Raw genomic sequence first — 18,332 nt, 5'->3', positions numbered from 1 at the left:
TGAGTGTACTTGGATGAATGTAATGTTATTTATGCATTTGTGTGACATGGCAAGTGTAAGCAAACTATGTATCCTTTTTCCCCTTATTGTATTACATGGGTTGTTTGCGAAGATTTCCTCACTTACAACATTGCTTTCAATGCAGTTATGCCTCTAAGTCGTGCTTCGACACGTGGGAGATATAGCCGCATCGAGGGCATTACAAACTATGTATGTATGGATGGAACTATGTATGTATGGATGAAACTTAAGTGTTGGATATCTCATATATTTGCTATGAAACTTGCCCTATGAAATATATATATATATATATATATATATATATATATATATATATATATATATATATATATATATATATATATATATCATATATTTTGCTGTGAAAATGCTTGAATATAGCAAAAAACAGAATGAAATGGGGCAATACAGGCACTTTGCCATTTACCACGGACGACAAAGGGGTATTTACCATCTGCCACATATGGCAAAGTGGCCACATGGCAGCAACCTGTACTACCTGGGAGCACTGGCGCTGACCCATTTGGCACTTGTCCGTCTATGCAGACGGCAAAGGATGGTGTCGTTTGCCGTCTGTGGCAGACGACAAAGAAAAAGAGCAGGATGGGTAGGAAAGCTGACGGCAAAGGTCTTTGTTGTCCACTATGCTAAAACACATGGCAATGAGGCTCTTTACCGTAACTGTCAGTGCCAGAAGAGTATTTCATCAGCGGTAGACGATAAAGACCTTCGCCATCCGCTTTGGTCATTTGTCGTCTGCCATGGCAGACGGAAAATCAGCTGATTCTTGTAGTGGTTGTAGGTCAGAACCATCCTAATGCAGCTACACAGGATAATCTTGCCCAAGCAAATGATGACTTCATACCTGTTCCACAGTCCCCTTTGCTGGACAACTCTGCTCCTACCATGGCCAACAGCCCAGTATTTGTCCCAAGCAACATTGCTATGAATTATGAGACCAATACTGCTGCTGGTAGCTCTGAATACTACCCAAATATCAATGGAGATGATGAATTGTCGGGTAGTATTGTTGCACTGCAAGGCCTCATTGACAATCTGGTCTCCAATGCCCATGATATCATTCCCAAACTTAAAGGAGCCAAGACTGTAAATGCCAAATTTAACCTTTTTAATGCAACAACCTACATTTGAGAGCTCTGCTAGCATTGTTGAGATTACTGAGGAATATTTTGCTGAAACTAGCAAGCCTGTGAATGGCCCCAACAAGAGGAAGAAATAGGTCCTTGTGGATGAGTCTCTCTGTAGGAGAAGTGGAAGGATTGCTCAGATCAACATGGGGTTTAATGATAAACTATTTGTACTGGTTGCTAAAGAAAAGGGCAAGGAGAAAATGCAAGCTCCACAGTCTGATGCAAAAACTATCAATAATAAGAAAACTGAAGTTGCTTTGAATTTGGGCCCCAAATTTGATGCCTTTGTTGTGGATAAGCAGGCAACACCTCTCCAGTGCTCCCCATTGGCACATTGCAGGCTATTGGTACTGGGTCTTGCAAGATGGAACTTCATGAAGTGTCATCCACTTAACTTCAGTATGACAGTTCCAACGAATAGTCAAAATTTCTGTAAATGGCACATGCCCTGCTATATGTTTAGCAGAACCTTTATCAAAGGCCATTGTCTTCTGCTCTATGTAATGAATTTCGTCAGAAGTTTTGACTCCAGTACATTGGAGCACTTGATGATAGTGGGAGATTTCAACTTCATTAGGAGCCCACAAGATAGAAACAAATCAGGTAGGGTGGATATCCAAATAGTATGATGATATTCAACAACATTATCATTAATCAAGACCTTATGGAGATCCCTCTCAAAGGTAGAAAATACACTTGGAGAAACATGCAGGACGAGTCTCTATTTGAGAAACTAGACTGGATCTTCACAGGCTCTAATTGGACTAGCAAATTTCTGAATTCTCTAGCAATTCCTCTCGCCAAGATTTCATCTGATCATGTCCCTATTAAGGTACAAATTGATAGCCATATCCCTAAATGTCATATCTTCAGACTTGAGGAATTCTAGATTGAACTCGAGGGCTTTATTGAAACAGTAGGAAACCATTGGTTGAACAATGCTCACTTTGGTGACTCAGCAAAAAACATTGCCTCGAAATTTAAGTCAATCAAAAAAGGCTTAAAAAATTGGAGTAAAAAGCTATGACAGCTGAACCTGACCATGCAGAAATGTTGTTTCCATGTCAAGTTACTTGATGGGCCAGAAGATCAAACACCATTGTCCAAGCCCAAAAAGAACTTCAGGAAGATACATATTGATCATACCAATAACCTCCTTGAAGCTGAGAGAAAATACTAGAAAATTAGAGCAAATATCAAATGGGCCAAATTGGTTGATGAAAATACAAAAAATTCCATACCATTGCTACTCAAGTATTCAGAAATAATTATATATCCTTCTTACTGAATTCTGACAATAATATTGTCCATGGTCATGAACAGAAAACTGCTATTTTGTGGCAATCCTTGAAAGACAGAATTTATACAAGAGAAACTACTATAAAAAACTTAAACATTGATGAATTGGCCAGCCATGAACATCTACAAGATCTAGAGAAGCCCTTCACCAAGGAAGAGGTTGATGAGGTGATTAAGTCCATGCCAAATGATAAATGATGAGACCCTGATGGCTTTAATGGACTATTGTTGAGGAAATGCCATCATACCATCAAATAAAGCTTTTATAAGCTAATCTAAGACTTTCATGATGAAAAAGTAGACTTATCGCTAGTCAACTCAGCATACATAGCTCTAGTTTCTAAGATGGAAAATCCTAAGACCCCCAATGACTTCGAGCCCATCTCCCCGATGAGCATGTGAATCAAAGTACTCACCAAAATTTTAGGAAACGGAGTACAAAAGGTCATTATTCCTATGGTCGGTGTAAACTAGTATGGTTTTATTAAAAAAAATACCATTCAAGCCCGCCTTGGATGGCCTTTTGAGTATATCCATATGTGTCACTAATCCAAGAAGCGGATCATCATCTTCAAAATTGATTTCGAAAAAGTATTTGACAAACTGGATTAGAATGACATACTATACATGGTTAAACACCTAGGCTTTGATGAATGGACTGGGTCAATCAAACGGTTACTCACAACGACATATGCATTTGTTATTCTCAATGGAGTGCATGGTAAGTTTAAAAAATTCAAAGTAGGAGTCATCCAAGGAGACCCATTGTCCCCTATACTCTATGTCATAGATGCTGAGCTTCTCCAAGTTTATTTAATAAATCATGGCAAGAAGGTCATCTGTCTACTCCTATTGAGAACCATGGTTGTATGAACTACCCCATCATATAGTATGCATATGACACATTGATCATCATGCCAACTGATCGTCAACAACTCAGTCACATGGTACACATATATAAAATCTCCTCTGAATTCACCGGGCTTAAGGTAAACTATAGTAATTCCTCCCTTTTACCAATTTAAATCTATGAAGAAGCTAGCCAACTCACCTCCTCAAGGCTCCGCCGATTGGAGTTTTGTCGGCCGTCGGATCTGCCCCTCTGGCTCGCCTGCACCATTGGATCTTCACTTGAAGTTAAATCATTTTTCACCTCTCAGTCATTTTCCTTGTCCAATGACGAGTGGGCTCGTCTCAAGCTTGCATTGGCTGTCTCAGCAGCGGGTCATCTTCGGGCGGGTGAACCTTTCCTCGTGCGCCGCGCGTCCCGTGGCTGGGACGAGGAGCCCATTGGACATAACTGCACCAAACCCTAGCCCCCCATCCACAGCCACCCGCTCCTTCTCATAACCGCCACACCATTCCTCCCTTCCGCCCCCTCCTCCTCCCCGGATCCCCACCAGAGCGCCGACCTATAGGCAAAGGGCAACATCGACGACGCTCAGTTAGATCTGTAGGAGAGAGAAGATGAGAGGGAGACAGAGGAGGGAGAAAGAGAGGAAGAGGGGAGGAGGCACGACGTCGGATGGGAGGGAGCTGGGGAGGGCCAAGAGGCCAGCGGTGTGGGGTGGAGCAGCGAGGCCGAAGACCGGGCAGCAGACGCCTCACGGGGTGGAGGAGAGGCCGGCGATAGGGAAAAGCAGGTGATAGAGGCCGTCACCTCCCCTCACCTCCTCGCATGTTCCAGTGGTGGCACCGCCGGGGATGAGGGGAGTAGTAGCCACAACAGGCGGTGATGCTGGCGAAGCGGTGGTCCATGGTGCCTTCGTTGTTGTCGTCCTCGCCAGAAGGTGAGGCCAAGATGGATCTCAACATTCTCTGTGAGATTCGTCATCCATGGAAGATGCAGAAGAAAAAATCATACAGGTTCCCCTGTTGTTTCCCTTGGTTCTTTAATCTAATTTGGATATCTTGTTTTATGTTTTTCTGAAGAAGATGTGTGTAGATCGAACGAAGAAGAGAAGAGGAAGGATCTTGAGGAAGAGGAAAAAACAAGGTGAGCTCTATCTCTAATCTGCCTAGATATTTTTCGTTTCCAAGTTATACTCTCAATCATGTATATGGACAAATTAATGGGTCTGATAGTGATTGTTCTTTGTGTTTTTTTATTGGTTCATTTCTTGGTTATTTACTACTCTCACTTCAAGATGCTTGTTCATTCTCCTTACCTGCATTTCTCCCTCACTCCGATCAGGCAATGGGACTGTTGATCGGGTACAAGAGCTTCTTCAGAAAACCCATGTTGCTTTTCTAAATCGCAATTTTGTTCAAGGTAAAACCAGCCAAGCCGAAGACTACTACAACCCTTTTTGCAATATATAGTTGGGAGAATTCGCCCCTGCTACTAAATCATGTATATATGGCTGCTAAATTGTTATGCTTTTGGTCATTTCTGAATTTAGTTAGCATAAATACTTCTAGAATACCTCTTATAATATGGAAGTCTATTCATGCAGCTCTGAATGTTGTTCCGTTCCTTGATAAATACATCGCTCTACGGGGTTGATTAAAGAAGTTAACTCTTCTTCATAAAAGTTTTTCAAATGCCCTGATGGGATGACCCTAAACATGGATAGTTAAACATGGTATATCAAATCAAACACCAGATTGGTAAAATGGAGTTCTATTGGTCCTAACTGCTATTCTAAATCCTTCAAAAAGAAAAAAAGTGCTATACTAAATAAACTATCTACTCTTTTATTTTTATCTATTAGTCTTGATTCCATCCATGTATTTATAGTACCCTGGGTAGCTGCAGCAGTGGTGCTCTTTGTTTCCCTCTCTGTAGGGAACTTCCGGATGGGATTTAGACAAGGAAAAGGAGACCCATGTGAAATCGACCATCCTGGTGGTGCCTCAACCAATGCGGGTCGACGGATAGCACCGGTGAGCGCGGTGCTTGGTGCAGTGAGCTGGATAGGCGGCAGGAGAGGTGTCCATGGGTGTGGCTTGGGGACCTCCACACGCATCAAGAGACGACGAGTGCATCCGACGCCACCATGTTGCTGGTCCTGGGGAACAAGGTATTGGCATTTGTAGTTGTACAACACTAGCGAACCGGCAAGCGATGCAGTTGTTTGGTCCATTCCCGTGTAAACTATGAACTGAATGGCTATTGTGTTGATGCATATATTCATATAATTGAAGTTTAGTTTTATTATGTCCATATCTTTGATTCTTTGTACTTTAGTGTGGTTTGAGATATAATGAATTATTTCATGTCTATCTCATATCTATTTATACTTTGTTTGGAAATTGCAGCATCCTCTCCTAACTGCTTCTACTGCACTTCATGGAAATAGCTTTTCTTTGCTGATGTGATTTGGATTTTTGCTCTACGCAACCATTTCATGTGATTAGCTTCAGAAGATGGCGAGAGCCGTTGGTCAAATTAGTTTGCTAATTTGATTCATATCCTTTGGAAAAAAACTATGTTCATAGATCATGTTGTATGCGATTAGGATGCTCCCTTCTTTATTCATTAGATTCAAGCAGTTTGTTTGTGCAGCAATCTTGCTGCTGACATCAGATTTTACAATTTGGGGTGTGGGTTTTGCTACTGGTGACACCCCATGAATAGTAGCTAGTGCGTACATTTTCATAGATATTTATATCATACTGAGATAACACTCTTCCAAGCGGAATGTTTGTTTTTATATACCTCTAGATGCTAATTTACCGTTCTTAATTTTGGCGGGGATATTCCTTCATTTGCTTGGTTGGCTGTCAATGCTGTCCAATTTTTTAATATCTCCCATGGCTAAATTTAGTCCAACATTTCCAGTATATATCTTCTTCTGCTATCAATGTTAATTCTGCCATAAGCATATTACTCTCCTAGCATTTTTTTTCTTTCGATGAAAAACACAAACACTTGTTCAGTTTTTTACTACATAGAAAAAGATAAGTTCAATTTGGTTTCTAATGTTCATGTCAGCCTTTGCCTAAGCAAAAAAACGTAACCAGTTTATATTGTAATCTGGTTTTTAGTTTTTCTTTGATTCAACCTTTTTTTGTGTGATGTCTAACTATTAGATTGTCTGGAACATCTCGGAACAACCTTTCGTGTGCCTGATATTATCTCGTTTCCTGAACAATATTATTTTATTTGCTTTATCTGCCACCATGAATTCCTAGAGTTCCTTTCTCTCCTTCTAATTGACATTCTTAGATGTGATTCTATTAGAAATTTTGTGCCATGGCAGAAATAACGGTTGATTGCTCTGGTTTAGCCTTTATGTTAGTTGTTGTTGAGGGTGCAGTTTCTCATTTTTTAGAATTTGTAGTAGTCGGGATGTGTATAATATGGATAACTGAACTGGTGTTTAGGGGTTTCAGTGCAGGCCTGCTACTTGCTTGATTAGTTAGATCAACTGGTATTTAGAGATTTCAGTGCGAGTAATTTTTCAGTTTTGATTGCAGGGCTTTGATATGCACCATAAGGATTGAAACAAGTCTTATATGGGGCTGCTAAATTATTATGATTTTGATCTTTTCTGAATTTAGTTAGCATAAATACTTCCAGAATACCTCTTATAATATGAAAGTTTGTTGGTAACAACACTGATTTTGCCTGTTTGTGGAACATGCTTCATTTTTGCAGGTAAAAGAAGGAAGAGAACATTGGAGAAAAAGGCAGCAGGACGGTTTCTCTAAGCTTTCTCAAATGTTTGAACAATTAGAAGATAGTTACAATCATTTTTCTCTTGCCTTATTACATCTTGATGTTAACAGGCTTTGGAAGGTATTATGCGCCCCGTTCAAGGTTTACATAATTTGCACCATCCTATTACAGTTTGTTCTGATGACATAATTGACTAGTTCTTCCTTGAGTAAATTAATATTGTGGCTGCTACTCCTTTGTGCATTGTTACATAGAGTTATATAATTGTGAAGGTGTGTACACATCAGCATATAATTCCCACGATCCTATTACAGTTTGTTCTGACGACAATATTGAGCAGCTCTTACTTGAGTAAATTGTGCAGCTCTTCCTTGAGTAAATTAGTATTGCAGTTACTAAGCCTTTGTGCATTCCGATACAGCTCTACTAAAATACTACTTTCTTATGCCCATTTTAAACCGAGACCCGACTTTACATCATTTCTATTCTCATCCATTCTCCTAAATTTTAGTCCGCTTCAGCAATGCTATGACCTGACACTTCATTTATATATATATATATATATATGAAAAAATGACCGTAATTTTGTTGTTGTGATGCCACCCGAAGGGCTGCAAGCCCAAGATAACATCGGTAATATCCTTCGCATATTTGGAAGGCGCGGAACAATATCGTTTCAACTTAGTCAAGTGCTGGCCCAAGGATGTTGTTTCTCGCTGATGTTTTATTTAATTATTTTGAGACGAGACAAAAGACTTCCATTTTCATTAGCTTACAAGATAGTGAGAATTGCCTGGTTAATGGAGGAAAACCGGGCTAAAACCAATACAACTCAACCCACACAACATGGGTACCACCAGCCAACCTGGCCACATGCTAACAGATGGCTACACACGCGAACAATTGACAACTCCGACTTTCAAGACGGGCTTCACAAGGGAAATATGCAGGATTTGCGCTGATCATGCCCTTCGCAAATGATCACCGAGTGTCTATCATCATCACCACCTGGACTCCCTCAGAAATCAACGCCCCCGAAATGGCCGCCTCGGCGAACCACATCGTTCACATGAATTGTAGACAACTTTGTTGCTGATGTGAATATCTCTGGATGTGATGTCCGCAATTCACATCTTATAGATTATATAACTCTGTGCTACGAAATTAGAATTTGTATATACATCTCATTATAGACAACAAAATATACCATGTTTTTCCTACTAAAGAGGATTAGATTTGTTACATGCATTTTGTTTCAAACAGAACTCTATGTTACCAAATTTAATTGTGTATATACATCTTATTGTTGATAACAAGCCCTATTTTTTTCATATAAGAAAGATTAAATTTGTTATCATATGTGCATACCCGTAACTATATCCACTAAACCATGGATTTCTTTTCATCGCTAACATGGAATTAGCAAGGCTCTGCGCCATTTGGCGCAACGGGTGGTTTAGTTGAAGGTTCTTGCAGCATGAAACTATTTTCATCGACAACATGTCTTCAGTGGGTCTCTGGGCCATTTGGCGCAACGGGTCAACTAGTGAACATAACAGATGAAAGAGCTCTGCAACTTGCCAACATACTTGGATGTAAAAAATAAAGCATGCATTTCACATATCTTGGTTTACCAATGGGCTCCACAAGACCAAAAATTGATGATTTGATCCCATGGTGTCAAGATTAGATGTCAGGCTATCTGGTATCGCACATATGATCTCATATGCAGGAAGATTGGTCCATCTTAAAGTCGTGGTCAATGCATTGCCCATTTTTGCAATGTGCAACATCAGAGTTGCCTTTACCATCCTAGATCATTTTGAAAAATCTGGCAGGTGCTTCTTATGGTATTGGAAGAATATCAACGAACATGGCAAATGTCTAGCCAAATGGGAGAAGGTATGTTCAATCAAAAAGATAGTGGCCTAGAGTACTAGAGCTCAGAACTCAGAACAGAGCATGTCTGACAAAGTTCATACACAAGTTCTTTAATAAGTATGACATAACATGGGTGAAAATATTATGGAACTCATACTAAAACAATGGTGAGATACCAACTTATCCAACAAAGGTTGGATCATGGGTGGAGAGATTGCTGCTATGTTCTAAATGATTTCAAAAGCATGTAACTTTGCAAAGTTGGTGATGGATCTACTTTCAGGTTATGGTACGATAAATGGGAGGATGATAATCTTGAGAATAAATTCCCCAACTTATTTCATATGCTAAAAACAAGGATATAACATTTGCTGCTACACATGATATAGCTACGGAAGGTCTATATGAAATGTTTCATCTACGCATGTCAACTGTTGCCGTACAACAAATCATATCTTTGAGGAACATGATCAATATTGCAAGCAACAATAGCAGAGACAATTGGCACTTCTATTGGTCATCTACAAGGTATTCCACCAAAAGGATTTATCTATAATTGATTGGAAACCCACCATATACCCCTTAACCATTCCAATGGATTTGGAAATCTGGATGCTTAGCGAAAAAAATACTTCTGGTTACGGCTACTTGATAGGCTAAATACTAGAGACTTGCTAGCAAGGGAACACTTCTGTATTCAATCAAGCAAATGTGTCCTATGTGATAATGAGCCTAATGAACACCTGAAGCATCTATTTTCCCCGTGTGACTTTAGCCACAATTTCTGGATATCTATTGGGATTGAATGGAACACTGACCATAGCATCAACCAAATGTTAGATAAAGCAAAAAACTAGAACAAACATTCAATCATTCGGAGCATGCTTGATTGCTACATGCTGGTCCATCTGGAAGAACAGAAACATCATTATTTTTTACCACAAGACAAATAGCTTAGAATATTGCAATGCCTGTTTCAAGGAACAATTACAGTCATGAGGAAAGCAAAACCAAGCCGGAAGGAAGGGATTCAAACTTAGCTAGATTATTTGTAAATCTATCATAGGCATACACATAGCCATATTCACATTGTACATCGACTTGTAACACCACTCTTATATTAATCAAAAAAGTGTTACAGTAGGGGTTTACCCTACTATTTTTGCTCAAAAAAATATATAAGACTTTTCCCAGTAGTGAAAGGGAGATGCAAGCATTGTTGGTGAAGTAGAAAATTGTACAAGAGAAGTCGACAATGCAATATGCATGTGGATCTTTAATAGCAGATATATTTTGGTCATATTGCACCATATCATTCGCTTCTCATCGTTAGGTGCTTAAATTTGACCTTCCCATTTGATCTTAAAAATTTAAGTCTGATTGGGAATCACAGTGGTTGATAAAATAGGTGGGATGTGGGAAGTGAAACTTTAGTGCTTGCTATAACGTGCTTGAGGCATTTTTTGAGATCTACGGTAGCAGTGCGTGGGCATTGTACTGGTATAACATAACTATATACAGGTGTAAATGTTTCTTCAAAAAATTACATGTATGTGTTTCGAATTTTGAAATTGCATATGTGTCCCAATTTTTGATATTTAAATAATACACTATCATTTATTGCAATGCACGTGCAATTTCCAGTGAAGGACAATTGGCCGGTGATCTGAGTGTACATGGTACTTGTGAATAATGGGCCGCAGCACCATGTCCAGCCACTCTTGAGTGAAAATGGAGTGAAAGCTTGCTCTGAGATACTATCGTCATTTTCCAAGAGGTGGTTTTGAAGTAATTCAGCTTGCCTCAGTCACCAAGGGATAGGCCTCCGTCTAAATCTGCATTGGTCTCAAGCCCTGTTTCAGGTTGGGATGGACCGTGCCAAGATCATCACTTTTGTAAAAGTTGGGCTGGGTGATCGATCCAAAAATATGCACCAAGTTGCAGAGATAGTGCATCTGCTCAATGAACGCAACACTGAAATTCACTAGATTATTAGTCATGGGCAGAATAAAGCTGGGCATGTAATGGTGGCAATTGGTCATGGAGAGCAGCACACAGCTTCTTGGCTTACACATGCTCGCTCCCCAGGAGATTATCATTATGATTACCGATGATTGTAAAACTGTTATAGCTTGAGTAATGAAATGCCCCCCGCCAGTGGAAAAAAACGCGCTACCGCCCCAAATGAAACCTGCATAGTTGACTAAAAAAATCAAAATAACAAATTCAATCAAATATCATGTGACTATGCACTAGCCAGACCGTATGTGCAACGCACCGTGTCTTGTTCAAAAATCATAGGTGCCAAATACATAAACTAATACCAAACTATCAAGATGACACATTTTCTTATACACTATGTATCTTGTTACGGAATACTACTAATTAATTTCCCTTGTAATTTTGGAGCGAATAAATACCATCATCTTGGTATGGAGTATTACTAATTAATTCCGTCTGTAAATAATATTGGGAGCCAATAAAATGTCACAATGTTATAATGGAAAACTAATTAATTTCATATGGTTATTTTTAGGAGGCAATAAATGCCCTAATTGTGTATATGGAATACTAAGAAACTTCTTATGGATGTATTTGTAGTCTGTCAATCGATACCTATAGGATATTCCATGATGTGCGTATAATCCAAGGATCCTTATTAATCACGGCGAATTGTAAAAAGGAAATTCGCCAAAGCATGAATGAATAAAATGGCAAACATTGATACTCCAAGAATCGGCCATGCCTCTATATAAACAGCAGAAGGAACCAGCAAAGTAGTACAAGTCTAAACCAAACGGACATAGGAGAAGAGAACACTAAACAATTTCATTATGGCTCTAATCCGGATCAACACTGGTGTTCTGTGCTTGATGGCACTTTTGATGGTTTCAACCACTTTGTTGTCGAGTGAAGCATCAGGGAGGAAGATAGGTACATTTCTATTTACCAGAGCTTATCAACTGTAGTATATATGAATTTGTGGTTTCCTAGAGCTAGATAAAAAATTGATCCTATTGCATCATTCTCTGTTGCCAATGATATGAATGTTTCTTATGAAGTTTGATCGTTCAAGTTAATATATGCAAGTATTTTTGCAAGAGAAAAGTGTTTCAACCGTGCCTAATAGAGTGAGGTCTTTAGTTAAGATAGGCAAGTATCTTTTTCCTCATACTCGCAAAAAATAGATATAAAACTATTTTTCCTTGTAGTGCAAACTTGTGCGTCGCGTTCGTCCCCTTACTTAAAAGTTATGACGCCTCATAGTACTTTAAACCTAGTGTTATTTAACAATGGCATGGAAAGAAAGAGGTGTTTTCTTGTGATTTTATGATCACCATTACAATTCTGTCGTGGTACATATGGTTTCCATAGTACATAATAATTATATACCAGCCAGTAGATGTTCTTCCTATGTTTGTATTAGCACTCCACTATTGTCCTACTATTTGCATAGTACATTGATTTCACAGAATCCTAGTTTAAATACGAACAACAAGAGGTTCTGATGGCACCTTTTATTTTTTATTGTTGTAGGCAAGGAAGCTAACATTGGCGTCGAGGGGCACCGTGAACCCTACACTCCATGTACGGATCCTTCATTTTGTAATGATATCTGCAACAGAGATGGTTACGGAGGTGGGACCTGCCGTCATGGTCACTGCGAATGCATCAGATAAATGTAGCAAGAAAATGACCAAGAATAATGTTTGGAAATAAAGATTCACTTGGGAGCATTATGAATTGTTTTTCTAGCTGGAATAATTTAATTGAACATTTTTATTTTCCTACTCTTTGTATTTGAACCCGTATCATGGCCTTTTTTAACATAGATGCTCACATACACGTGCATTACACTCACGGTATTGGGACAATTTTTGGGAAAAATTAAAATTAAATCTACCACCAAAGTATAATTAATACTATGATTTCAATCAGAATGTTTTTTCATCTGAATCTGGAACTATACACTAGATAGTGTCAAATCTTTTAAACTTATCCATACCTTTGTGCAGACCTTGATGTATCGACTTGAATAATTCTGTAGCAAACAATCATCTTTGATACCAAGAGCTAGGACAGCTGGAAAACATATTATGGCTTATTGACTATTGGGACCAAATAGATTCATTGTTATTGCACACAAAATAAGCGCATACCAATGGTCCATCAAACATATTCAACTGGAAACTAACGAGCTGCAGCATATTTTTGTTCCTGGCTATCTACCACAACAATGTTTGCCCTTCTCCGACAAAGGATGGGTGATGACGAAGGTGCGCCTTTTGGCTAGCTCCAGTGCTTGTAGTCGTCGCTAAGTGGTCTATGGACCTGGATGTAAATTTTACTTCTAGTGTTCTTTGAACTACCTGACAGTTGGTGAATACTGCCTCAGTTGCATTTCTTATAATTCCTCGTAATTTCATTTTTATTCCTCTAGAGAAATGGAAAGTATCTCTCTCATGATTTTATGTATCTCTCTTTAACTCCCCAAGTCCGATGCGCCAGGTGTCTTCTAGTTATTCGTCGTTGTTGCCATTACATTTTCTTGTGTGCTACATTTTGCCATGTCATCATGTGCATTAGATGATCATATTTTTCAAAACTTGCATCCGGTCACTTTCTCCATTGTCCGTTTCGACATCCGACACTCTCACATGCACCCGTTGCACCTTCCAGTTCTTGTTTCGTGAGCGGGACAAAAATGTTCTCATCAAGGGCCGAGATTTGTCGAGTGGCCTTGGTATATCACCGGTAGACCGCCTGTAAAATTTCGTTCCATTTGGAGGTTGTTTGATGCCCCAACGGTTAACCGCGTTAACCAAAACCCCTCCTTCTCTTTGCAGCCCAGCACCACTTCATAATAGCGCAATAGCCCATCTAAACCCCCTCCATCCTCTCCGTCGTTAGATCACGATCGTGTGGGAGAAAATCGCACCTCATTTTCCCTCTCCTAGCTCCCTATACCTATATATAGGTCGTCCGAATTCGTAGTCCAAACCCTAGCTGCCATCTTCCCTCCACGCCGCCGGACACGTCCGTCCGCGCCGGGCGGATCCAACGCCGCTGCCCTCGACGAATCGGAAGGCGCCATGTCACCCGCTGCCGTCTCCTCCACGCAGGCCCGTAGGGCCCATTGCCGGCCTGCCACCGGGCCGAACCGGGCCGCGCCTCATGCCGGCGCCTGAGCCGCCCGCATCGTCGCCTTGTGCCGCCGCTGCGTCGCCGCCAGCTCGCGCCGCCTCCGCCCCACAGCTCGTCGCGCGCACCGCCTGTTGACATGTTTTGATGTTCATGTTATGCTCTATCATGCCATGCCATTTGATGCCTCATATATATCCTGTAGCATATGTTTTCATTGCCATGAACATGTCTAAATGATGTTCGAGTTTTCTGTTAACTTCATGATGCCATGTTTTGAGCTTGTTATTAATTAAACTATGTCTCTTTTAGAGGTGCTCCCATTACATGATATGAAGTATGCTATGCGTATTTTGTCCACATGCCAAGTTTGATAATTTTAGACTTCATATGACCTCTGTTCCAAGCTTGCTAATATGCTATGCTAAAGTTGTTGTTTTACACTTGTTGAAACTGTTATAAAATTCAAACTTGTCTTGATGGTTCCCACTAGTCCATGAGTCATATGGTTATGATGCCTTGATGTTTTTGCTCTTTGTTATGTGTAATTTTATGCCATGCCCTTGGTTGCCATATAACTTGCTGTAGCTTGTCTCTTTCTTTCTCTCAAGTTGCCATCATGCTAAATATGTTATCCTGTTAACAACATGTTCCTTTTTGCATGAATCATAGTAATTACTCCATTCCTCATATGAAATTGTGCCCATGGACTAAGTTAAAGTATATAATGTCTACTATATGCCCATGTATTTTGCATGATTACTTAATTTTCTATGCTTGCTGTTATGTGCCTCCGAAGTCAGCATCATAATGTTATTGTTTTGCATTCCCAGATTTCCTCTAGTCTGAGAATCATCTTATATCCTGTTGCATCTTGTCTTGTTGATTGCCATTGATCTAGGGCTCTTATGGAGATGCTTAGTAATCATGTTTTGCCATGTTCAACTTGTACTAGAATGCCATGCTTTTGCTTGTTATGTTCTTGCACTATAGCATCATTGTTTCATGCCTCCAACATGTCAACATGTTATTTCTCCTCAAGCATATGATCTGTTTTTCACTAAGTCATAATCTGTGTTATCAAGTTGCTTTTCGCATTGATCATCTTGGATTAATCCTGATGCCTATGAACTTGAAACTTAGTGTAATTTGGAGCATGCAATCTGTACTTTGAGTGCATATCAAGTTTGTGTCCATATGTTTCCTCTAGCTTGTTGTTTCCTTGATTGCAAAGTGCTTAGTTGCTCTTTTTGGCAGACTGTGTTTGAAAAGTGAATTGGGTGTATGTGTTGAACCGTGGCTCCGTTTTGAGCATGCTCTATATGAAACTTGCTTAGTTGTGCATGTAGTTTCATGTTGCCTTGTTGAATCCTTATTTTGGACTGTTTGTGATGTTGTTTTGCTTGCATTTTGCAATCAGTGCCATGTTTAACTTGTTTTGCTCATATCTTCTAGGCCGTAGCTCCGAATTAAACGAACTTTATATGTAACTTGACTAGAAGACCGTCTAGATCATCTTGGTGCACTTTAACTTGATGTTTAACAACTTTAACATAAAGTTTTGTTCAGATCAGTACCAATTTCGAAATTTACATATGAGGACTTACCAAAATTGTTATATGTTGTTTTCGGCCTCATTTAAACTTGCTTTGATGTGTTGTTCTTGTATGCATCATCTATTGCCATGAGTAGCATCATATAGCCTTGCCATGCATCATACTTGGTTGAGAATCATGTCATGTTTATGTGTTGTGTGTTTACCATGTTGCTTGCTTCTTTCCAGTTGTGCTCCTTCTCGATAGTTCCTGTTTCGTTGCGATTGTGAGGATTCGTTCGACTATGCGGGATCGTCTTCTTCATGGACTCGTTCTTCTTCCTAGCGGGATTTCAGGCAAGATGACCGTCACCTTGGATCTCACTACTATCTTTGCTATGCTAGTTATCTCGATGCTATCGATGTGTCGCGCTACGTACCACTTGTTTATCAAGCCTCCCAAATTGCCATGATTAGCCTCTAACCTTTTCACCCTTCCTAGCAAACCGTTGTTTGGCTATGTTACCACTCTGCTCAGCCGCTCTTATAGCCTTGCTAGTTGCAGGTGCAGGTTGTTCCATGCTAGGGCATGGATATTTTGGGATATCACAATATCTCTTATTTTAACTAATGCACACATATACTTGGTAAAGGGTGGAAGGCTCGGCCTTATGCCTCGTGTTTTGTTCCACTCTTGCCACCCTAGTTTCCGTCATACTGGTGTTATGTTCCTTGATTTTGCGTCCCTAACATGGTGAGGGTTTATGGGCCCCTCTTGATAGTTCGCTTTGAATAAAACTCTTCCAGCAAGGCTCAACATTGGTTTTAACATTTGCCATAATAATACTTGAACTAAATAATTAATTGGCATAGGGCGTCATGAACCCGCGGATTCTTTCTACATAGTAGGGGGGCCATGTTGGTCCCAAACTAGAGCACCGTGCGGGACCACCCCTAGGCAACTTGGGGTATTTGGATCATGTACGCTTCTCTTATCCGGTCGTGGCCTCAGACGAGATACGTGCGGCTACTATTAGGGTGTCGGATCGCTGGGAGGTTTTGCTGGATTAGTTTTACTATTGTCAAAATGTATTGTGCACTAGGACTCCAAGTCTGATCGGAGGGTCCCGCGATGGAGGATTGTCTCCGCAGATCGTGAGCTTGTCATGGGCTAAGTTGGGACACCCCTACAGGGTTTAAACTTTCGAGAGCCATGCCCGCAGTTATGTGGCAGATGGGAATTTGTTAATATCCGGTTGTAGAGGACTTGAAGTAAACTCATTCAAAATACACCAACCAAGTGCTTAACCGTGACTATCTCTTTTCGGGGAAGTTCGAGAGGAGAACACGGTTGGGTTATGTTTGAACGTAAGTAGTTCAGGATCACTTCTTCGTCATTACTAGTTTGCGACCATTTGCATAGATTCTCATCTTCCTCTTGTACTCGTGAGTTAGCCACCTACTACAACAACAGTTGCAGGTACATGTAATGTGATGATCATGACGTGAGAGCAATGTTTACTTGTTTTCGAGTTCTTCTTCTTCATCGATCTTGGGTTAGGTTCCTGGTCAGCAGCCTGGGCTAGCAGGGTGGATGTCGTTTGAGCTTTTGTTTGTGCTACATATGTAGTCGGATGTTGTTCGCATGTATGATGTTGATGTATTCTTATGGCATTTGTATGTATTGTATGTATCCCCAACTATTATGTAATGGTACGATGTAATGATATCCACCTTTCAAAAGCGTGTCAAGATGTGGTGCTATCCTTGGTGGGACCTTCGAGTTCCTTTAGGATAGAGTCGCATATTGGGTGTGACACTCTCCTTGTAGGAAAGGAAGGAAAGTATCTTTCTTGATTGTGTGTATCTCATTCTTTCTTGTGCTAGGCTAATACATCTTACGTCAAAAGAATGGAGGAGTAGATCGAGAGTTTTCTCGCAAAAAAATGATCAACCGTTGCAAAATGGATTTTAGTGCTAGGCTAGTTGAGCTATTATAAACTATGCCGAACGCCTCCACTTATTAACCAAATATTTACTATCAAAAAAAGTTTTGCCCAAAAAATACGTATGGTCTAAAAATATCTAAAAAAGTTAAGGTTTCCTTCATCTATTTTTATTCCTTACTTACGGATCCAAGGAGTGGTCGCCGTCCTAAATGGTCTACTTATCGATGGACTGATAAATGTTTAGAATTTTGTGATAACTTTTGACGAACCTTTTCATCTGTCCTCGGATGTATGCTATCTCTTGTACTTATATTAGTTTTCTATTTACTAATTTCTAAGCTTTTCTCTTTAAAACTGTTTTCATCTAGACGAACAAATTAGATCTTTCTTTGGTAACCTATCGCTATCCCCCATACACTGCATTGTTCCGTAGCCTGCTCCTCCCGCCCACCGCACCAACACACCTGTGAGGTTCTTCTCCTTGAAGGTTCCCTTCATGGAGTCATCGGTGTCAGTGGAGTTCTAGGCGTGACTGTTGGTGGCCTATAGGCTTCTTAGATGAATATTGTGTACCATAAAACGTTGGAGAGAATTACACGTATAATCCTCATCCTCATCCTCAAGCAACGTCTACGTAGGCTATCGCGGGGAATCATTTTCTCTACACATTCAAACGGGATAGGTGCCTTATCGACCCCTCCTTAGTGAGAACCCCAGATATATTCGCTCCA

General features: G+C 40.1%; 1 long non-coding RNA gene across 1 annotated transcript; it reads left to right on the top strand.

Annotated features, from left to right (window-relative positions):
- Positions 1-11,711: 11,711 nt before the first annotated feature.
- LOC119299263 lies at positions 11,712-12,765 on the top strand. The gene is made up of 2 exons (XR_005146134.1): positions 11,712-11,910; positions 12,514-12,765. It is a non-coding gene; the product is annotated as an uncharacterized LOC119299263 (long non-coding RNA).
- The last annotated feature ends 5,567 nt before the right edge of the window (positions 12,766-18,332 follow it).

The sequence above is a fragment of the Triticum dicoccoides genome, chromosome 1A, assembly GCF_002162155.2.
Source record: "Triticum dicoccoides isolate Atlit2015 ecotype Zavitan chromosome 1A, WEW_v2.0, whole genome shotgun sequence".
Taxonomy (NCBI): domain Eukaryota; kingdom Viridiplantae; phylum Streptophyta; class Magnoliopsida; order Poales; family Poaceae; genus Triticum; species Triticum dicoccoides.
Note: the sequence above shows the minus strand (reverse complement) of the source record. Positions and strands in the feature narration are given on the sequence as shown.